This window comes from Chelonia mydas, chromosome 2 (genome assembly GCF_015237465.2).
Source record: "Chelonia mydas isolate rCheMyd1 chromosome 2, rCheMyd1.pri.v2, whole genome shotgun sequence".
In the NCBI taxonomy this organism is placed as follows: Eukaryota; Metazoa; Chordata; order Testudines; family Cheloniidae; genus Chelonia; species Chelonia mydas.
Genome location: NC_057850.1, coordinates 96,161,918 through 96,186,361, shown reverse-complemented (window position 1 = coordinate 96,186,361; position 24,444 = coordinate 96,161,918).

Below are 24,444 nucleotides of genomic sequence, written 5' to 3'. Positions count from 1 at the left end.
TTTATGTAGCTACAAAGGAAAAAGAGAAAAAAAGTTTCTCCCAAAATCCACTTAGCAATGGCAAAGAACTCATAACTCAGTATTTTAGTGAGAGGAGGAACTATCATTAGGCTAGAAGGACATCTCCAATGTTTAAGAGAACTATCTGGTTATCAAGTGTTATCTATTGATTCCTCCTGGTTCTAGTAACCAAATCCACTGCTTTTATGAGGATTGAACCAGAGGACTGAGCTGCAAATGCTCAGAAAGAGGTTGTGAAAAGCAGAGCCAGTGCTAGGCAGAAGCAGACTAAGCAATTGCTTAGGGCCCTGAATAGCTCAAAGGGTTCCCCTATTTGCTTTTTATTATGTGTTGTGGAGAGGGCTCCAAAATTCTTCCTGTTTAGGGCCCGCAGTGTACTAGCACCAGCAGTAGTAAAAAGCACCCTCAGCAGCATTAAAGGACATACAAGGATACAGATTCACCACAGAACTCAAGGTTTTCTTTAAACTTCCTCAGCACAGAATGAAAAATGAAAGAGCTTTCTATTAATAAACAAAGATGCTATGTTAACACCTATACTACTACATTCAGAATGACAGGAGTTACGTTCTTCCATCTGGTGGTCTTCTCTGACTCCCAGGACACAAGGCATGGCTCTAGGATTGGCCCACTTGTCCCACCTGTAAGGAAGCAGGTCCAGCAACAGTATATATGGAAGAGTAGGAGGAAGTGGGAATAACATTCTGCTTGTGTGAAAATCTAAAGAAAACTCCCTCCATACATCCACTTCTTTCATTTTGTCTAGCTGCCTGTACCATTGTGTCTGAAATCTACTGTACCATGTTAATCCCTTACCCAGTTCCTTACACTACATTTTGGAATTACTCTTTCATTTTATTGGGAGTTAGTACACATAAAAATATAAACAGTGCTCATAAAAATTTATGCTATCCACTTAGCACTCTAATTTACTAGATTGTGGCAGTAAAAATCTGTTGGCATTGTTAATGACACATTGCTTTTAAGGGTGGAGAGCTTGAAATCAACTTACATGTAAGAATTTCAACATTAAATGATACGAACAACATCAAAAATAATGTTTTGGAGTGTCCTGCGGAGGCGTCTGCTATAATCACAGGATCATTTCTATTTTCTACAATTTGTTCTTTGTAAGTACTCTTCATGGCCTGTTTTTTTGTTTTTTTTTTCTTACCAACACTGCATTGGATTGTCAAACAATCTTTTAACATTCTTAAATCTATATGATAGAAGATCATATTTTAATCTCAAAAAGGTCAAAGTAATGAAGAGGGGCGGTGTTATCAGTGAATGCTAAATATGTATGGCTATATTTGTACTACACGAGCCCCTAGAAACCCCACCTGAGATCAGAAACCCCATTTTGATAGGCACTGTACAAACATCTCGTAAGAAACTGTCCCTGTCCTGAAGAGTTTACAGTATACAAACATAAAACAAAGCAAATGTTACCAAGTGGGAAATGAGGTACAGAGATTAAGGTCAAGGTCACGCAATAGTCCTGTCACAGAACCAGGAATTGAACCCAGATCACTGAATCCTTATCTTTCACCAAATGACCATCTAGCAACTGCCATACTAACAAGAACTCCAGTTCTCTAATGTCTGTCCCTTCTATTCAAACTATTCACACAAGGTAAAGTACCACTTTCTTTATCTAAGAAAGATTGTTTAGAATGCAGTCTTATAAAACAGTTGTAGATATTTTTTTCACCTCATATGCTCCATCACAGTACATCAGCTTAAATCTATCAGCCTTTGTTGCATCCTCTCACATCTGAGGATATGTGTCCTAGCATGACTGATCTAACCTGATACCTGCAGTGCAGAAGCTCATGCTAGGTCAGGAAATATAATGCGTATACCGGGGAAACAAAATCAGTTTTGTACTTTGCATTCTTTTTTTAAGGGGAACTTGTTTCCTTGACTTTTTCAAAAACTTGAGATAAATAAAATCACAACTGGAAAAAAAAGTAATCTTTTTGTTTAATTATCACTGTTGGTACCAAAGTTGTTCTTTTTCTCCTAGCATGAAGTTTTTGCTTCTGTCTCCAGGTCATCTGCAAAGTTCTAGCTTTTCTATTTTGACAGAGAACTAGGATATTTGCTAGGCTTTGTGAGAAATCAAGACTAATACCAGAGACAAACTAATGGATCCACCAATGATAGATTTAAGGTTTGCTGAGAATTGAACTGATGTCTGTGAAACAAGTGACTGACTTGTGAGTTAAACAGCTGAATGTTCACTTATGCAGATAGGGGAGCAGTCTCATGATTCCAAAAGTAGCAAGGCTTGTTGTTAGGATTTTACATTAGGCAGGAAGGGAAAAGTTTTTGCTTAACTCAATCTGTTATGTTCTTCTGAAATACACGATGGGTTGACATTGAGTTATACAACTGAAGATGAAGATTAGTACACTAATACTCATTTTCTTGGAGTGATTATGCACAGATGCCTGGAGTATGAGAAATATCATTAACTAGAAGTGCTGCTAAATGATGGAGATTATGACCTCATGGGCCCATCTGAAAGCTGGTGGGACATTCTCATAATTGGACTTCCACTATGTATGTGTGCAATTTGTACAAAGGGGCAAGAAAGAGAAAAAGAGGTGCAAAGTTCATGCTACTGAGATTAAAATTTGGCAATGAAGTGTGTGGTGGTCAAATACTTTGTGGGTACACATACAGAAAATGAGAAATTGCACTGGGGGATGTACTCTAGGCTCCCAGGGCTGGGATAGAGTAAAAGCCAGCTTCCAAAGTTCTAAATATTTCAGGATGCTATAGAAGAATTCAATTACCCAGGCATCTGTTGGGTAATGGCCACACATACTGATTTTGAGGATTATTCAGAGGCATCTAAATTATGTAGTCAACAGCTTTATGATCTGCAAAGCAGAAAACCCAGCCAGAGGAGAAACCCTTCTGGATCTATTTATTGATAGAGAGAATTGACTCGAGAGTATGAAAGACGACATTAATACATAAGGAAGAGTGTGGGTTCCTTTCATTGTACCCACTAATTGCCTGTAATCCCACTTCACCTAAGCATTTAGAGTCAGCAGGTGCAGCTTACAGAGTTGGTGAGGCCAGGATGGTGTTGGGTATGGATTGGTGTCCTGGGATAGGCCTTGATTTAGTGCACCCCTTGGAGCTCTGTATTGGCAGTGCTCCAGTGGAGCTCTGAGCAGAGTGTCATGTTGTCCTGCCCAGTGGAGAGCAGCAACTATGGTACCAATGCCTTCCCTTTCCTGGGATGAATCCCTCTAATGGCACCTTTTGGCCTTTAGTTTAAACAAGTTAGTAAAGGTCATATACATTTATTTTTCAACTTGCTGCCATATGTTTGAATGCATTATAAAATTCAGAGTAGTATGGAAGACAACATCATGTATCTTAAAGGTACATTTAAAAAAAAAAAACCAAACAACACCCTGTATCTTTGTCTTGAAAGAAAAGTGAAGTACTAATTAGGATATTACAGATTGCAAACTTTATGCCCAATCCAACTCTCTTTAACGTCAATAAGAGTCATTCCACTAGCTTCAGTGGGAGGTATATTAGGCACAGCATTGTTTAACAAAATAAAAGTAAAGCTGGTTACAAAGCAATTCAATAAAACTTTGGCATTATGAACATCAATTTCTGGGAGCTATGAAAGCTCCTAAAACTTTGGGGGAAATTAAAAATGTCATGAGTTATTAATATTTTTAAAGCCTCAAAGCTTAAAATAATTCTGCCAGAGAGCTAACTTATATTCTTCACAGAGTAGGTTGTGCAGGAGGAATACGTTCTCCTTTTATTGTCTCCTTGACTATAGGCTAAATTAGAGAATTCCTTTTGCAGAAACCCAGATATAAGACTTGTGGATCTTAGTAGATTTGGCTTAGAAAAATAAAATAAATCAATACTTAATATTTCAAACTAAGATTTAAATTGGGTTACTCAGAGCAGTTCTTGTCATAATATCCCAGGTTGTGGCTGAACTGCATAGACACAAGTCAATGAGTGAGGTGCAAAACTGCCTTAACGCTCATTTTCATAATCCTCTGATCCTATAGGTGTTCTGCACAAGACCGATTCCCCAATCTGTGTCAGAGAAGCTGCCAGTTCGTTCTGTTTTATGCCACCTGCAATGTCCACAGCAGTCAAAAACACAGCTGAGGGCTCGGCACATACCTCTTTTTCTCCTGCTTCATTGGCTGCAGGGAGGGGGAGTAGCAGAAGGGCTCCTTTTTTGGCTCTATGCTAACAGAGTTTTTGTCTTACGCCAGGCTGAGCCTTCTTTGACTGGTTAAACTAGTGTTAGCACCATTTGATACTCGCCGTACTGTGTAAAGCAGCCACGCTACACTGGGAAATCTGGCCTTTGACTAAGAGCAGTAGCTGAGATTTTTATAAGGGTATATTTTTAAAAAAAATCTCGTTGCCTACAGCTGTATCGATTAAAATACATGGCCAATATGTGCCTGATGTATTAAATATCTAAGACATTTTGAGACATGTGAATTGTATATGATAGAGTGGTTATAGCAAGTTGATGGAGAATGGTTATGAATCACGCTGGTGATTTTTCACACACTCTTTCAATAGAGGCACAATCTCCCCCTTTTCCTCCAAACCATGCATCTCCCATTATTAGCAAGAATGATTTCAGCATGGTGCTCCAACTTAATCATAAAAAACAATTTCTATGAAAACATTGGCGGTTCAAATATAAAACAATGTTGTAAACCTTTTTTTAAAATTGAAGCTAGAACAAGCAACTTGGACTTCAGTCTGGAGTGATAGGCATGTCTGCAATTTGTCTATGATAGCACTGTTAGTTTTTCTTCATGTCAGATAACAGTTTGTTGGTCTTGGATACCACTAGACCTGGCTATATAACAAAGAGCAGTGCTCTCAACAGAAATACAAAACACAGTTCTACATTTAATGATGAGAAGGAGCTGCAACTGTGGTTATTTCTGTTGGCTGTAGATAGTTTCAAGCACTGATGGTAATTAAAGGACAATTGCTTGAAGTTATGAATGTATGGAAACATCCTATGGCACGAACAAATGAACACAAAATGGGAGACTTTTTTTTCCAGAACACTTAGAGTTTGATAGTTCTTATTTAAACTAAATAAGAGCAGAAAAATGTATTTCTCAAGGTAATCATTTAGAATACGGATTCAGCAAAGTAATTAAGCACATGCTTAATTTTAGCCACATGAATAATCCCAATCCTATTCAGCAAAATATTCAAGTACACACTGCTAAACTCCTCCCCACTCTCAACATGTACCTTATGCCAGGTAAGGTAAGAGGCATAGATCCAGATCTGGTGTAGTTACCCCTATTAGACAGTTCCCCTATGGTGGGGTGAATTCTCTACAAAGAATTTGTGGCCAGATTATGGCCCCTTTGTGCCACCTAACTGCAAAGGGACCACAACTCAATTGAAAATCTGGCCCTATACGTGCCTTTCCACAGCATGCTCCTCAGATATCATTGTCCAGGGACGTGAACATATATTTGGAATCTTTCTAATAGACCTTCCCTCATGGGGCCAAAAAAGTCTCCCACTGTACAGAACATGGACACAGATGAGGTTTTTCAACGTACTGAGTTCCCAGTAGTTTGCTGAATTAAGCAAGAAATCAAAACCAAGTTATGACTCTTCAGAAACTAATTTATTTAATTCCAGTGATGATCATTTGATCCTATAAAGCTTTACTTAACTAGTTCAATAAAATGTGTCATCTACAGTTTTTCATTCTGTTAGTTTCTGAACCATTACCATTTTTATTATGAGGAACTGTTTATTGAATTTTTCATAAAAGCAGCTCACTGCAAGTTCTTTGCATATTAATTTATTGTTTCAACTTCATTTGGTGGATATGGTAATTTTCATGTAAGCATATTTTAAAAATAATTCACTTGTGGTCATGTGCATGCTGTTTGGGTCATGATCAGAGACAAGGCAACTAAACTATGAGCAACATATTGCACAACAAGCTATCTAAATTGGGGTACAAAGCAAAACCTTGGATGCAACCCAAGTTCAAGCGGGTATCAGAATCTGGATCTGAGTTTCGTAGCTGCCTCAGTAAAGTGAAGTGCCAACTCAGAATGATAGCTCTGTAGTACGTATATCTGATTTTCAAAAGACACGACAAAGTGGGCAGTTTTGTAGGTAGTGCTGGGCAGAGAATGGTAATTCCTATTAATGAAGGATTTCAAAATTCTGGTTTTGTACTGATTTGGAACAAACCCCCAAATTTCAAAATTATCCCCAAAATGGACTTAACATTCTCGTCCCAGCTCTATTGAGAGCCCTGGCTCCAGGGTAATCCACCTGCAAAGCTGTGCTGGAGCTAGGGACTTTGGCCAGAGTGGTAGAAGTTTCCTAAAAGTAGGAAGGCCACTGGCACCTGAACCATGGCCCCGCTGCCCCTTCCCTCTGAGGCCCCCACTCCCATACCATCTCTTCCTCCCAAGATCCTGGCCCCCACTCACTCTTCCTTGTCCCCCCCTCCCCCCCGCTTACACTTATGGCCTGTAAAAAGTGGAAGGGAACAGCTATCCCACTTTTAAAAGTGATGGGGCCATGGCACTGTGCCCCTGCCCCATTCTGGCACCCCTGGACCTTGGAAGCCGTGGAAGCTCTGACGGGGAGACAGTTCACTTGGCAGGCTGCCCAGGAGCAGGAGGCCCCAGGAGCCTGGGCAGCTGACAAGCTACAAACCTGGGAGCCAAGGCTTTCAGGCTCCTGCCTCCCTGTCAGCCTGCCAGGTGGGCTTCTGAGGAGTTGGGCAGGGCAAGATGTCAGGAAATCAGGTTTCCAATAGAGTTTTGTCAGATAGACATGGTCCTACATAACAATGCATAACTTTTTAACAATGGGAGTAATTAACCATTGGAACAATTGACCAAGGATTGTGGTGGGTTCTCCATCACTGACAATTTTTAAATCAAGATTGGATGGCTTCCTAGAAGCTATGCTCTAGGAATTTGGATGGGGAGGGGAGTTCTATGGCCTGTGTTATACAGGAGGTCAAACTAGATGATCACAATGGTCCCTTCAGGCCTTGCAGTCTGAACTATGAACAATTCAATACCAATGATTTGGCAAATTCTGACAAAAAAAGATGTTTTGAATTTTTTCCAAAAAGCTCTAGCAAGGCTAAATTCCACTCCATGAGAGATTGCTACAAACATATACTTTTGTTTTATCATTTTATATTGTGAAACCCAACCCAAAGAACTGAGGACATTTCTGAAGGAACTTTAATTTTGTTTAAGGTAAATAACAAACTCTTTTTAGGGAAAGAGGTTCTGCCATATCAAAAAAGGTCTTGTGGTTTTTGTGCACTTTGGAATTGGGCTTGCCCACCGTTGCCCTGTATTGCCACCACATAGGTGTGTGGGTGTTTTTGGTCTCAGGAGGCATGCCAGGGTCAATGGAGCAGAGTGCCCAGTACACTAGCTAGTATAACTCATTGGCTGGCCAATGATTTTGTGGATAGGAAATTGTTACCTAACAATTTCGGAGAACTGATTAATCCTTCAGTGAGCCACACATTCAACCCTACAGAGAAAGAGAAAAGTGAAACAGTTTAACAGATCTGTAGCAATAATGCCACCTTTATTGTCCTGTTTTCTAGTTTTTACGTTTTGGGATCCTATAACTCCTTTCCTGATGTACTCAAAATGATTTGTCCAGTTTCGAAGCTTAGTCTGAGGTTTTCTGTAGCTTTGAGGCTCAGAATCATCATCAACCAGAATTCCAGGGTTACAGATATTTCTAACCCAGACATGGGTTTTCAGATTTGATTTAATAAGTTATTTTGAAAATTTGGACTTTTCCTTTGCTGTTTCCTTTGTTTCTTTAGGCTAAGATTCCACATGGCCAATTCTGTGTGTTTTGATGGATGTTCTTGAATCTAAGGCTGACCTTCCCAGATAATGACTTCACATTCTTCTCTATAGATCTGTGAAAAGAGTCTACCTCTGCATGCAGGGCCAGAATGATTTCTTAGTTTAACCACACTTCAGCACTTTTCTCAGGGGCATGATAGTAACATGCACTCCACTGCTGCCAAATCCTGTGTCTTGAAAGGGAGCAGGCACAAAGCTCCAACACAACTCACCTTCTTTCAAATGGCCACTTTGGTTTCTTGGCAAAAGTCAGTTTGTGTAATTTTTACATTTTCACTTCCCTTTACTAACTCAATATATGCTATGTCTCCTACCTCTCCAAAGCAACATAAGTCTCTGAGGTTTCTCACATTTCTAGACAATCCCTTAGGATAATCAGTAAGGATGGTCAAGTGGATTTATTATATGGTGCAAATATTTTTATTTACTAGAGAGTGAGGTGGGCTGAGAACAGGACTAGAGGTGGGGTTACGTTTTTTTATGATGACCTTGGGCTAGTCCCTTGAGACTAGATTTTTAAAAGACCTGTCTATGTGGGAGCTGTGCTCTTTTGAAAATCTGTGATCAAGTTTCAATATCTGAAAAATGGAATAGTGATGCCTACTTTGGAGGGTGATTTTAGGATTAGTTAATTTGTGTGAAATATTTTGATAAGTACAGTATGGGCACAATATTGTTGTTTTGGAGCATTTGTTTCTGTTGCATTTATTTGCATGTGTCTAGGTTGTTTTATATTCCCACTGCAGAAAGAGAGTGTGGAGCTCCACAGCTTGCTGATATCAGTGGAGCCCTGAATTCCAGCTGGGCTGTTGTTGAAATGTAGTTGTTCAGACATATATTCACTCCACATTCATTCTCTAGTGGCCTGTGGCAGTGGGGTGAGTGACTGTACAGCAAGTAGAATTTTAATGGCTATTCAGAATTAGAGCTTACTAACATTAAGCAGACAGAACCTGCCAGGTCAGCCGCATTCCTTAAACAGAACTTGAAAAAGATAAATTCAAAGAGAGGGAATTTAAACATAGATGTATGTGCTCCAGTTTGGAAATAACTCAGGAGCCTGTGAACTAAGATGTCCAATTAACTGGTGCTTCAAAAATGATTCAGGATTCAGTTTAAGTATCCAAAAGTTTTGTGTGTTTGTTTGAACCTTGTCTGTACTATCTAGAGTTCTGAGATGTGCAAAACTAAGTTGTAAATCTCTCAAACACATTTTTTTCCTCCCAAGACTTCACATTGTTCATGCTTTTCAAATACAGGAAACTAATAGAACACTATTAGACCTAGAATGTAGCAGCAGTTTCTGTGTGCACATTTATGCTCAGGTCAAATGCCCATATCTTCTTGCACACTCTTCACTGATCTCTGTTTTTATGTGTGTCACAGTTCAGGGCAGCTGCACCTATAGTCTCACTCCATGGTCCAGCAAGGGCAACCACTCTCATGCTGACAGCTCCTTGTCTGGAGATATCTCTCTCTCCCTCCTGACCTGGATTTTTCTAGGCTGCACAGTTCCTTGCCTATACTCTTTTGCCTTTTCTCAGAGGCTATAAACAATGTAATTGACCATAGATATCAGTTACCACAAAGCTTTTGCTCTGAAAGCATGTTCATTTTAAGGTGAAGGCATTACATAGAAAATATATTACAACAAACAATAGAAGAACCTACCCAAATTCTAATATGCTTACCAGTGATGACCCCAACTCCATCAAGAGCTCTGGCAAGTAAATAGTCCTTCAAATCCCACACAAGGTTTTTTGTGGTTACAAGTTCATAACACCTTTTGATCAGAACAAGTACATCTATGAATCGGAGCATCATTCATTTATACAGGCTGGATCTTTGATCTGGAGAATAGGTAATTCATAGACAGACAATGAGTTTCTCCTCAGTGTGTAACTTCAAAAAGTTGGGTTTGGAAGTGGAACTTTGTATTCTTCTCATCCCAAGTGTTTCCTAGAAAACCCATTGAACTTTCTTTATCCCAAATATTCCTTCTTGTCTGGCACATTCTTTTAAAAGAGTCCTTTCACACTTCCCCATGGTTTATGTCAGTCATGTCTCCGTCCAAGATGTGTTACATATAATTCCACAATACTGCATTAATACTTGCATTTTTAATACAGTGAACTCCTTAGATACTTAAACTTAATTCAGTAAGGTTGGTGCAGGATATTGCAGAAAATTTCAATATCTGGCACAATAGGTTGTTTCCTCTACTGGATTTTAGAAATGCATTCCCATTACCCACTCATCTACAGTTTTATGACTGGTATTCATGCTTTTGCTGACACTATCTGCTACCTTACACAATGCAAAGAGTAATATACTAAGTACCTATGACATATGAGCTGATTGCTGTGTTTATGAACCTTGTGCTGTAAGTTGTGTCTTCAGGATGGAGATGAAGGTGCTTTTTTACAGCTTTTCAGTAAATTTCCCTTGTTCCTTGTATAAAACATATTTCTTCACTCAATATACACTCAGGCTGGAAATTCACAAGAATTTGATAAGGTAATAGGATGGAGTACTGATTATGATGCTTCCCTGTTCTGAAGAATTTTTTTTTAACCTGTGTGTATCTTTCTTTTCTCCTCTCAGAGGGGACAAGTTGGCCTGAGTGTCAAAGGCATAATACTGTACAGTATTTATGGTAAACAATTTTACAATTATAGAAGCATAGAACATTCCTACCAAGAACCAGTGCTGCTCTTTATTTTATGTGCTCTTTTCATCTCTTCAGGACAATGTTATTGGCTGCACTGTTCTGTTCTCTACAGTGGCAGTCTATCTCATTATCTCTATTCTATTCAACACCTAATTGAAATCTAATTAATCCAGGTAGATGCTATTAAACTAGATTACATTAATCTCTTGGAGAGTTGAGAAATTTAAAATAAATGGCAACATTTTTCTTTTTCATTGGTGAAAATGATTGGGTCCAAAGTAATTTGTGTAACACACTTGTAGCCAAACACAGCTGTGATGTGTATACACATGGAAAACAACGAACAAGTGAATTTTGCCTTTAGGTGTAACCAGGTAGGTCAGGTGTGCATGGATATGAAAAGGTCACAGCAGAGAGAAACAATTTGCTTGCATGCTTCCTATGAGACTTATTTCCCATTGAGCTTAATTCACCAGAGATCTGAAAAAACATGAATATATTCCCAGAATAAAAGTAGGTCGGATTTGAGTTTTCTGTTTGCATTATAGTTCCTTGTATTAGCCTATATAAACTACCAATGAGCACTGCCAATTGTATGTCATTGACTGCAGATGGGCTATCCTTAAAAATGTTTTGGAGGTCCCCAGGCAATGTAGAGCTGCTGGAATAGCTCTGTGCAAATAGACTTTGCCCCTTTCCCTGCCCAACTCCCCCACCCCCCTACCAACCAACTGAGGTTATATAAAGGGGAGGAAGGTGGCATGACCAGGGCTGTGCTGTGCTCCAGCTATTTTCAGACAGTTTAATAACCCTGTAGGAGTTATTATGAGCCAGCATAACTTGGAGAACTCCTGAGGCTGCTCTAAGGGCACATTTACACTGAAGCTGGGAGTGTGCTTCCCAGCTCTGGTTGACAGACATCTAGCTCAAGCCAGTGCCTGTTCTACCTCAGCTTTCCTGTTGTTTTTAGTGTGCTAGTTTGAACAGAGCTCCTGTTTCAACTAGATCATCTTTCTTTTGGGAATGGGAGGGGCAGGGAGACACAATTTTTATTTAAAAATTTCCAGTGACGGAGTGTCCGAGCAATCCTTGTAAATTGTTCAATTGTTAACTATCCTCACTGTTTAAAAATTTTCACCTTATCCATACATATATAATTCCTATACATAGATTTGAAGTCTATATACAGAATGAGTCTGGTAATATTTTATTTGACCTATAGATGTCTGAATACTGATGGCCTTGTATTTATGAAGTGATCAGCTGAAAAAGCACAAATGTAAATAGGCCTCATAGCTCTCTGTATAACAATAACTTAGGTGAAAAAATAAAATGCAGACCAGCTGTATGAAGTTTTTGCCTGTTGATTAGCTAATTGTATAGTTCTTTTTTCTCCTCAATGAACAAATTATGTTTAATAAATTAAATACTACATTTATTGCTGATTATCCCTATAATTTAAATACATATTAAAAACTAGAGCTTTGAGTGACTGGGAAAACTAGTCTGGTAAGCATGCATTCTTTCCTATACATATCTGGGGAAAAAAACTTAAGTCTGGGGATGGCTTAATTTTAAATCAATGGAGAATTAATAACTGAGGAAAAAAGAGAACAGAGCAAAATGACTTTAAAAAATTCCCTAATATGTTGGAAAGAGTGCAGAAGAAAATTTAACTGGCCAAGTTCTACTCTTAGTTGCACATGTTTAAGTCTACAGTAATAGAGAGGTATATCATAGCTCCCAATAAAATAGTTAAAAGTAGAACTTTTGAAATGCAGTTTTGAGCTACTTACTGAGCCAGGAAAAGTCAAATTATATATCAGTTTTCTCCAGTGTTGACTTTCAATTACTTCAACATTTCTACTTATTGAGAGATATGTTATACATCTTTATTACTTTGGACTTGCACAAGCCAATGATTGTTAAATTTATAACATAACTGTGAAATCTGCATAATAATGATGAATTTGAGAGATTTGGATCAAAAATGTGATTAACTTCAGGGTTAGAAATCAGGCATCACTACATTGTTTGTTTGTTTGTTTGTTTGAGCTCTAGGAAAAAAGCTGAAACCAAAACAAAGACATCACAAACAAAATTTTTTGAGGATTTAAACAAAAATTATTATAAATTATTAAAATTTTCAAATATTTTTGACTTTTTATGAAAAAAACATCCCCTTTGATTTCCATTAAGGGCACCTTTTAGGCATGTGGAGTTTCGAGAACGTTGAATTTTCAAGAGCAATTTGTAAGCATGAAAAGAGCAAACTGGAAGGTGGGGTGGGTTTGTTTGTTTGTTTGTTTGTTTTTAAACACTGTTCAGGATGTCATGATGGTTTACTGAGAGCTCATGTTAGAACCCTGATCAGGAATTGATTTGACAGGAATTATGTTAGACAAGTCATTCTTCATCTATTAGTAATCAAGTTAGAATGATTGAAGGGGCTTAGTCTAGTGCCTAGATGAAATGGATAAGGTGTTTCATGTGTCCTAATGGAAATTGTCTGATTATGTACTGTAGGTCAATTTGATTAGAATGTTCTACTGAATGAAAGAGATAAGCAAGAATTCTTGGAAACTTTATTGGCTTCCTATTGGCTTAAATCGGTGTGGAGAATTTTAAAATCGGTGAGCTGGGGAGTGTGGAGGACACATGGATTTTCTTTATGCTTGTGAATGTGCCTGTTGAATTTGAAAACAGCACTTTTGTGATTCCCAGGTCCCCCATTCCACATTCCAAGGAAACACAATTTCCCCCACATCACATCAGTCTGAAGGCAGCAATTTTATTGTTACTCCCATTGTGAGAATGAATGAAGGGCCTCAGAAAAGGCAAATGCTATCACAGGAGAGAATCACAGATGTGGGTGGGAGGGCAACATATATTAAATTCGTCATGCCATCTGTGCGCTAGTACAATGGAATCAAATAGCAAGTGATCTTTATTCCACTCTATCCCTCTCTCCACAGTAGCTGAACCTTAACAGCTGGAAAAAGACACACCCAAACTTGATTTTAGCTATGATTCTCCCATCATGCTTCAGAGCAAAATGCTGCTGCCAAACCACCAGACTGACCTGAGCGCCTCACTTTTGTGAGAACTATGATCATTAGAGTGACGGTAATAGGGACGGGTTTGGATCCCACCAGGAGGGCCCTCAGAATCCTTGTACACCTCTGTCCCAATTTCCCTAAAGGGCTACATGGAGCCTTTAGGGCTCAGTCACAATTTTCTCCCTTTCTCTGTGGGAGGGGATGGTGTGGGAGAAGGGGTGATATAACACCGCAGCTGTTGAAGCTTACTCTGGCCAGTGGAAGGCAGGACGTGGAGCCCAGGCCTTGCTAACACCAGACCTGGACCCAAGATCCAAATAGGTCAAGCAGAAGGGTGAAAGGACCTTACTCCATTGCACAGCTGAATAAGACAGAGGCAAACTGTAGCCTGAGGCGAAAAAAAATCTGATCTATCAGATGCATTTTTGCTTTTTAATTTCAGAGTGACAGCTAGTTTCATGACGGGGACAAAGGTAAATAGGAGAATCTGACTGATCTTGTCTATATTCAGAGGGACCATTAAAAAAGCAAGGAGTCATGACAATTGACAAGCCTTGACTTGTCCAGAAGATCCAGGCTGCCTATTGATAGAACTGTTGTTTTGGAGGAAGCATGCATAGACTTTTCCTGCACTGCTTCTTCCTGGCCGCAAGCTGCTTAGGTTCTTTTTTCCACGTCAGAGCTCTGTCTTTTCCATATTCTGGTCCTGATTCTCCACTGTCTTGCATTCTGTGTAATCATTTACACAATCAGAATGGTAGTACTGTACATTCACTTTGCACAGGTGTAAAACACTACTCAGGATAAAGAGCAGTGCAGAATCAGGCCCTCGATAAACTTATCACAGAGACAATGAACAGAGATGCAAAGCCCAGCCTGGCCATAAAAACAGACTGAAGCACAGGGACATAGCTAATCACCTGATATAATCATTCACTTGTTATCTGTTGTGGTGGTTCATTCATATGTAATCAGTGTGTGATGAATAGATTTAGATTGTTGGTATATGTACAGGAATAAGTGGGATAGTATTTTAGAGGGTGTAAAGTTGACAAGCATTTATGAGTGATGAGTATATTAGGTATATAAGCAAAGTAAAGCTCTAATGCAAGGCCTACAGGCTGAGGCCTGTAAGATTTTAGCTTAGCCTCATTAGGCCATCTGTGTAAAGAAGGGTTGATATGAGGACGTGACCCAGGAATAACCCTGTACCAGTAAAATAATGATATGGGGAAAATATGCTACAATGTACTTTTTGGAAATTCTGCAGTGACCACAGGTTACCATGGGGACTTGTTGATGTAAATGCTAATGATAATAAGGGAAACTAAGGTGATGCCTAAGATAAGTAGGACACCCCAAATTTTAGAGGGTGTGGAAGTCCCAATAAGGAGAAAGGGTTTGAACCCTCATGTATGCGCATTAGGATTATTGGTGTGAGTGTAACAGCATAAAAGTGGTTGTTCAGCATTAGCACAGAGGAAGACCACCACCCAGTAAGAGAGCCACTCATCTTGATGGTAGCCTTGGGGATGTGACTATGAGAACACCGATGCTGAACATCTTTGGGTATAGCCCCATCTTCATTGATATATTGTAATTATGGCATTGACCATCTGTGTAGTAAAGCTTTTAATAAGGGGAAGCTTGATAACTGTTGTGATCACTGCTGTAGTTCTTTGTGTGCTCCTAGAGGACCTAATGCCATTTTTAATGGTAATTCTCACCCTGCTAATTCTAATACTGTATCATTGTCAATATCAATACATCAGTAATATAAAGGCTACAGGGAAGTCCATTAAGATTCTACCGCATGTCCTCCGCCATACAGACTTTCTTTCAGTAGCCACTATTGAAACTTCCATGTTTTATACCTGTTCTTACACAGCTATATAACCTAACAGATCATAATGAATTGATTGTGTGTAGATTATTAAGACGTGTTTGTCATTGCTCCAGCTTTTCAGGAGAGATCATAAAACTCCTTAACAATTTTACGTCATTTGAGTTCTTCAATAATGAAGATATCTCTGCATTAGATCAAGGAACATACATAGATCTTGGTCTTGAGTGGAGTCTTAAGGGACTAAAAGTTCCTTTCATAAATAATCCAGTTCAATCAATATTCTTATTGTCCTTAAAAGTGATTCAGAAATTCAGCCAAGCCCTCCCACACGCAGAAACAGCAGCAATTCTTGCCTCAAGGGCCCTTATGGTCATAGGTCCATGGTATCAGTGCCTGCCTCCCCTTGTTGTTAAATGAGAAAATGGTTCACTAAAAATCAGTAGTCATGCAATGTAGTTTTGAACAGGTTTCCTTTTCAGTTTGAAACCTCAGTGAATGCAAACATCAGATAAATACCAAAAAAAAAAAAAAAAAAAGGTTGAAGCAGGCAGTGCACTGCTGAGCTTCTCCTCTGAGAGATGGAACAAGTTGCTTCTTCTAGAGAAAAATGCCATTTCGAAAGATGTATTTTTGTCTGTTCTATCTCATTTATCTGTTTTATCAAACAGATGTATTATATTAGACCATCTTTGCACGCAGGCTGATACACTGGATTCGTCTGACTGCTGTTCATCTGCAGTGTATCAGCCTGAGCTGATTTCACTTGATCTGACTGTCTGTTTTTTTCTTTCCTTTAGTTTGAAAGTGCTTTCTGGGAATTTGGAAAAGGGGTTATGGTGCTTCCACTATATTTTGCAAAAGAAGTTATTTTACAATGGAGCAAATATTCGTGTTGTGAGATATTTGTTAATTAATAATACGAAAATAAATTTATTTGCTAATCATTTTATGTTTTCCCTGCATTGTACTAGGTGTTAATATTAGACTAAGCGCTCTCTCCACCACAAATAAGCTCCTTTCTCTTGTGTCCATGACATCACAGTCTGTTACTGTAGAAGATATTATGATGTAACAAATTCAGCATTGTGAAGTGTAGGTTATTTCAAACTGTAAATTTAATTATTCCATTGGATCACCTAATCCACTAGTTTGCCAACAAATGATTATTCCCCTGCAGTGTATTCTCTTGTACTTTGTCCACATTCAGTACTAAAGGCTACATTCAGATGCCCTTATAAATGCTAAATGTTATCTTACTCCCTAAGTAGTTCTATTGAAGTTAAATGAGTCCTCGTGATTTACAGTGCTACTAAACTAGAGTAAGGGTATCAGAATCTGACTCTACATTATTTCGGTGATGTGGCTTCTACCACTTTCTTGGGTAGACCATTGCCAGTTGGCTGTTTCAAAGTTAGAAAATGCTTTGGTTTTTACATTTCCCTTTTAAAAAACTAGTTTTAATCATACTCTTAGACTAGTTTAAACTGTTTTTTTCTCTCTGCTTGATGTCTACACTGTTCAAATAATTGTGTGATTATCATAATGTAGCCAAGCTACATACTGTGCATTTTTTTCACTCTTTCCTCAAAAATCAAGCTTGCTACAATCTTAATGATTTGTGTTTCTCTCCTTCACACTTTCATCAATTTGTTGATATTGATCTGCCCAGATCTTAGCTTTCAGGGCCACCCCTGCCATTTAGACAGGTCCTGTAAAGTTCCTGATCTGTGATAGGATGCCTCTCTGTATGCAATCTTTGTGTGTGTGGGGGGGGGAGGTTGTGTTGCTGCTCTGTTGTGTGCAAATTCATATCTAATTTGTTTTTCAGTATTACCTGAGGTCTTTTTCAGTATCACTGCTTTTCATGTGCTCTGTCCCACTGAATTATCTGTATTTTTAATAATTTTTCCTTGCACATATTAACTTGTTTTTTTCCAGTTTGGTTCTGGTTTTATTTCTTGTCTTGATCCCACAGTACTCATTCAGGCAAAACCTACTCATGAGATCTTTGCCTGAATCAGGGTGGAAGGCCTGGTACTATATTTCTAATCAGTGAAGGTCTGTTTATATTAGCCATTGTCCTTACTGTGATGTTTTGGCAGCATGTTCTGTTACAGTTTGCATGGATATAATCTGTAGGCAGCAGCTACACCTAAAAATGATTCTTAAACAGAGACAGGGAGCTGAAGGCAGGGCAGACTTTACTGCTGATATGCTCAGCATCTAAAAAAGAACTTCCTAGTGGCTGAAGATAAGCACAGAGCTGGCTGCTCTGTAGTTATACAAAGACTCTGAGAAAGAGCATCCAGTTGCTGGAATTCAGTATCTAGCAGCTTTATTATTCTATGCAAATATGTTTAACATAGGGTAAAATTTTTGCAAGAGCCTAAATCTCATTTAATTTTAGTGGTATTTAGGCTCTTAAGTCACTCAGGGTACATCTCAGGGTACCTCTCTACTGCAAAAAACAACCCAAAACCCTGCAACAGTCAGCCTACAGAGTCAGACTTGCAGGGCTCATGCTATGGCATTAAAAATAGCTCAGTCTTTGAAGCCCAGGGAGCAGGGTGGTCTTCAGAACCCAAGCTCCAGCATGCGTTGAAATGTCTACACGGCTATTGTTAGTGCTGTAACATGAGCTTGAGTCTGTAAACCCAGGCTCTGAGACTCGCGCCTGTGTTCTTGTTTTTTGTTTGTTTGTTTGTAGTGTAGCAATTGTTTTGGTTTGTTTTTCAAAAAAGTCTTAGAGAACTAGGAAGCTAAGAGAGGATTAGAAAATATATTATATGTTGTACAGCACCTAACAAAATGGAGTCCAACCTGGTTGTTTCCTGTAGGTGCAACTTCAATCTAAATGTTAAAAAATAAAAAAGTGATCTTGGCAAGTATTGACAGGTAAGCTTTATTGGTTAATAAAATAACAGAAGACATTAAGAGATGAAAACATCTGTAAGCCCTTAGACACCAATACTCCAAATTGCTCCATCAAAGCATCTCTTTTAACATCCCTGGGGTTCAGCCCAGGATGCACCAACATAGAGCAACTTTCAGGATCAGGGCTTTCCAGTGTAAAAGAATCATGATCAGTAATTATAGCAATAGACTATATAGAAATTAGTAAAATAAAAAACTATAAAAATCAAGCCTTGCCAGTTGAAGCCAGACTATTTTCAGTAACATTTTCTTTCTCTTGTTACTGCAGTTCTTTATTTTATTAGTTACTTTTGAAATCAGACATCCTTCCCATACTACAAATAATACTAATTATTCTCAGGGCCTTCTTTTACTTGCTGATTGGAGCCTTCTTTACAACACATGTATATGTGCTTGACGAAACTTAGCTAACTTTAATTCTTTAATTTTATATTTAACCTATACCAATGCAAATCTTAATTGATACTGAACATTTTTGTTCCAGTCCTTCCTCCTCTCTTCATTTCTGTATCTATTTTACCCTCAGACTTCTAAACAATCTCTTGTGAAGCCATTGGATGATCAAGTGAAAGAAGCAGATGGGCTGAGATATGTATTTGTTTTAATACTGTAACTGCCTTTGATGCATATCATTCGGACTTTGGAGTTTGTGTTGACTAGGGTTGGAGAATAAAAGAGAAAATTATAATTTGGTCATGATATGACCATCACTTCTTGCAGTTCAGAGTACAGTCTTAACCTTTTTTCTCATCGGGGTAGTGAACCTGTTTCCATAGGACCAGCAGTAATGGATGGCTTCAGACTCTTTGAATAGTACCAAGCAGGTTTGGTGATAATACCAAATTGCTTGAATTATGGCCTTTTTTCTACGATTTTTACTGCTACTTTTTAATAGGCTAGGGTACTAGCTGTTTTCAGACGAGTGGTCTAGAAGCATCTCTTAAAGTTCTTAATCTCAGCAACTATCTCCCAATTTGTGCCCTTGTCTTTTGGAGAAAGGTTATTGCGGAGGACATAATAATGAAGAAATTCTGGTATCATATGGACTCTTTAGATTTCCGAGATTCCTATTTCTCAGGCTACACTAAAGAGACTATGCTGGTCCTATTGATTGTGAACTATGGTCATGTGCCATGATGATTTCTTTCATCTCAGTCAAAACCCTTTAGTACTGCTTGCAGTAGTTTTGTTGACTCAGCTGCATAACCTGGCAAGGTTGATGGGATCTCGAGTGGTTTCATTCTTGCCTCATTTTTTCTTGAGGTAGCTCTGTTGTAATAATTGGTCCTACAAACTAATAAATAGGCCAACTGTAAAAAGTATATGAAAGTTCATAAGATGTTGCAATAACAAATGTTAATGTCAAGTTGTTTTCAATAATAAATTTTATAAACAGGTGCAAGAGAATGAGAGAGAGAGAGAGAGAGAGAGAGACTAAAGTAGTCCAAACAAAAATCCACATTGATATGGTACAAGGACTATGTTGAAACCATTGTTAGTAAAAACAGAAGATATGGAACTGTATATTAATGAACCAAATTTGGTGTGTTGGATATTAGCCCTAACTGGTGGACAAAATAATGAAGAGGTGAGCTATTACACCCATCACTCCCTTTTTTGGGTCACTAAGGAAAGACTCTATGAAAAGAAAAGACAGAAGAGATCAGATGTAGGCTACAAAAGTGAGCTCCACCATCTACAGGGATCCAGAACATTCCTTGTCCATATCCTGAGGAAATTTCCTGATCAGATTGGGCCAGAGAGAAGGACCCAGCTGATGTTGCCACCCCACCAGCTCTAGCTGAATCTCAAATACCACCTGAGATTGGACTTTAACAACAGCAACAATAACAGCTCCAGCTCATCTCAACTAACCTCTCTTTTAAACAAGAGGACAGTTATCAGCATCTTTAATACCTCCTAAAGGAACTGTCAAATACGTTTCTATAACTCTCTCCAGATAAAGGGAAAGGTAACAAGAAATGTTGTTAAAATAAAAGCTTTACTTAATACTTTGTATTTTAAAAGCTTTAACTGATTTTCCCTTTTCTGAATCTTAAGAAAAAAGGCAACAGGATGTTTAATTGTGTGTTTGTCTTGGTATTACGCCAGCTGAAGTCTCTGTATACCAAACCCCACACCTTGTTTAACACTGTTTAATGTTGGACAGTGACTGGGTTATGTTAATACGTTAGCCCTATATTCCATCTGAATTAATACAATAGCTCTCACACAGGTTTTCACAAAGTTCTGTTCAGTTACCCCTCATGTTTAACATGGATGTGAGAACAACAGTCTGTTTCTGTGACAAGGTTAGTTGACTTATGGATAGTCTAATTAGTTGATTTGAGTCTAAAATTCATAGCTTGCAAGCAAATGCTAGGGTAAAGTAATGGGTTTTGCCCCAAATACTGAAGGACAGTAACTTCAAGTCCTTCAAACAAATGGGGATGTGAATTTTGGAGGACTTCCAATGGAAATTCCATGCCATGTTCCTTCAAATCTAGGGACTATTACTCTCAGCAAAGGGAGAGAGATGGATTCTCATGTAGTTGGTCACTAACATTTAGGGTTTTAAAGATTAATGTCAGCACACAGATCTGCACCCTGAATGAACAGAAAGTCATTGCAGTCTTTGGAGATCTGATGATAGATAGATAGATAGATAGATATAGGTAGATAGATAGATATGGATATATATGGATAGATCCAGAACCAACTCTAAACTTCAGCTCTAATTAGCAATACATGGGCAAACTCCCTCCATCCGGTTACCACTATATTATCTAGATGCTTCACCAAACTTACCAGCATTATTTCCAACCCACATGGACTGAGCTTCTGACAACTTGGTCTTTTCAAGTCCCTCTTTTGGCACAGCACTGGGAAAGGAATGGCATTGCACTGTCCAGATATGATAAAAAGAGACTGTAAGCATGTAAGGGTATGTCTATGCTGCATTTTAAAACCTGCAACAGTGAGAGTCAGAGCCCAAGTCTACAGAGTTGGGCTCATAGGACTTGTGCTACAGTGCTAAAAACAGCTGTGTAGACGTTGCAGCTCAGGCTCTGAAGCATGGGGAAGGGCATTTGGGCTCCAGAGCCTGAGCTCTAGCCAAAGCCTGAACAGTCACACAACTCTTTTTACTGCCATAGTGTGAGCCCCTTGAGCCTGAGTCTGTGGACCCAGGCTCAGCAACTTACTGCCACGGGTTTTTAAAGCAGAGTGTAGACACATCCTTTCTCACCTGCAGGTGCACTCCGTGGTAACTCCTCAAATCCATTTATTTTTGGCATTCTACAATTTTTGTGTTGGCCTTAATGAATTTTAGATGCACTCCTAGAGGCTTGGCCACATTTTAAATATATATATAAACTGGCAATGGAAATATATTTTTATTATGTAATGAAAATGGATCTAAGTTTTTAAAGATATTTCAAACTTTCCCCAGTTTCTCCAGACTGGTCTAGGTCTGTCCAGCGCTGTGCTTGGACAGCACTGTTTTTAAAAAAAATAAAGGGTTCTTTCTTGGCCCCATCTCCTGGCATCTGAGTTGCTAGAACTTTCATTTTCATAGTTTATTCTATGATTATGTTAATAGTTTATTCTATGATTACGTACAGTGATTTTTACTGCGGTCTTAGTAGCTATGAAAAAAAATCACTTGATTACAATATACATATGTTTAAACTAATTACAAAGCAGGCACTATGTGAGATCTTGTGGTTGGATATACATATCTATTTAATTTCACATCTCTCATTGGTAGTTTTTATTTCAGTTTTTTGCTTTGTCCTTTGTATCTCTCTCTTCACAGAAGTTAAAAATCTTCTTTAGCTTAAAAATAGGTGAAGCTTTTTTAATAACAGTATTTCTGTCAATCTCTCCCATGTGGTGCTTTGAAAACTGAGCCAATGAATTCCAGCAATTTTGTTTTAAATATCCCCATCATTGAATTTAGTGTCCATTTACTGTAGAATAATATTCTCTCCAACAGAGTTGAACAGAGGAGTGCTAATCTTTATTCATAAGGCCAGTAAATTTTGTTCAAAGCACACATCTGCTAAAGGCTGAAATGACTATGAACAAGATGAATTGTGACATTGTTTAGATTTCTAATGGCAGTTATTTATTAAAAAAAAGTACAGGTTTTCTGGATTTTCCTTCCTTTTGAATACTGAAGAGGGTTGGTGAAATGCCAATTAAAAATATGGGTGATTTGAAATTATATATTCCAACAGAGGAAATAAAAGAGTAAAAATATCCATTAAATATTTAATTATTTTCATTTTACTTATACCAAGGCCACATTTCCAAGGATATGTTAGCTCATCTGTACTGTACATTGGACCACATAAAGAATTACACTGTGCAATTTACTTTACATTTCCCAGTCGTGAAGGGAGATCATTTTTAAAACATTATATATATTTATTAATAGTTTTATTAGGAATTGAAAGTTACATCAGTCTGAAAGCATTCTGAAGTGTTTGAGTAAAGTTAGTCATGGTTTCATTATGCTTCCAGGAGCTTACTATGGAACTAACTCTGGCAAAGTATATGCAAGTGTGCATACCATAAAAATAGAGCAAAAAATCCACCTTATGACAGCTGTGTTTTGTGAAACATGCCCAGCATTCAAAAAGCCATTAGGGACAGCTTTTGCAGATTCTTAGTGACAGAAATCAAGAAGGGAATGATCAAGCATGGCCAGTAGTCCAAGACTCTGATTTTGAACTATGCATGTGAGTAGCCCTGTTGAACTATGATTAAAGTTACACAAACATCATAAGTATTTGCAAGACTGGGGCCCACATGTAACTATATGGACCAATTATGGTCATTATGCACATGCTTTATATTATATTCTTAGTTGGGTCATTGACTAGAAAGCAAAAGGGACTGTTCATAGGTAGGGTTTTTCTGAGCACATTAGTGCTGTTATTGATTTTAAGCTAGTTTCATTCCAGGTGCCAGAATTGAATCCTGTGGTAATAGCAGTTTGTCTAAAACTTCCTTCCTAGATCCCCCAGTCTGTTCTCTGCCCAGCACCTGTCCTTGTGATACAATCTGAAAACTTTAATATATTCTATGGGCTACAGCAAAGCTATGCAAAATTCTTTGGCTTTCCTTGAACTTAGAAAGAAAGCAACCCTTCATTAATGTCCTATTTGTTTTAGATTCATAGATAACAAGGCCAGAATAAATAATGAAGATGATTCAGTTCTCCTCTGAAGAATCTGCTTTGCCATCATGCCTTTGAGAGGTATAATAAGAGTATTCTTGCTTAACACATGGCAATGGGATCCTAGACTCCCAGCAGAGTCTGCATTTATTTCTGAGGTTCCAGACCTTGGCAGAGGACTCCTGACTGTGAAAAGACCACTAGGTCCTTAAGCAGACAGTGCAGTCACAAAAGATGATGGTCCTTGCTCTGAAGGGGCTACAATTAAGATGGCTGGGATATATGTTTAGTCAGTACATCTCCTTGATAGCCTCTACCAGCATGGCTCTTTTGGAACTTCCCCGTACCAAGGTATTTAATGATATGACCATATGATTTTTGTTCTGCAGGACTCCAGCATCATTCAGTGCACAGGATGGACAGTGAATGAGGAATAGTGTTGTAAGAAGAGGAATGATGTTCCCTTGTGGTAAGGTGTTAGGCTGGGAGAAAGGAGAGCCAGGATCTATTACTGGCTCTGCAATAGGATGGCTAATTAAGGCTTCATGGCCCAATTAAGACGATCATTTCCCAACTTTTGAGTGCTTCATTTTGCAACCATTGTTCTTTTAATGCTGTTTTTATGTAATATGTATACATTTACATTTACAATTTCTTATTAAAAATAAAATCCTCTCATGTAATGACATTGATGCTTAACCCTGCAACCTTAATGTTCTCAACATACATTTTAAAATGGAATTCTGCATTCTTTAATCTTCTAATAGAAACAAGGGTTTTTCCTCACTCAACAAATTGTA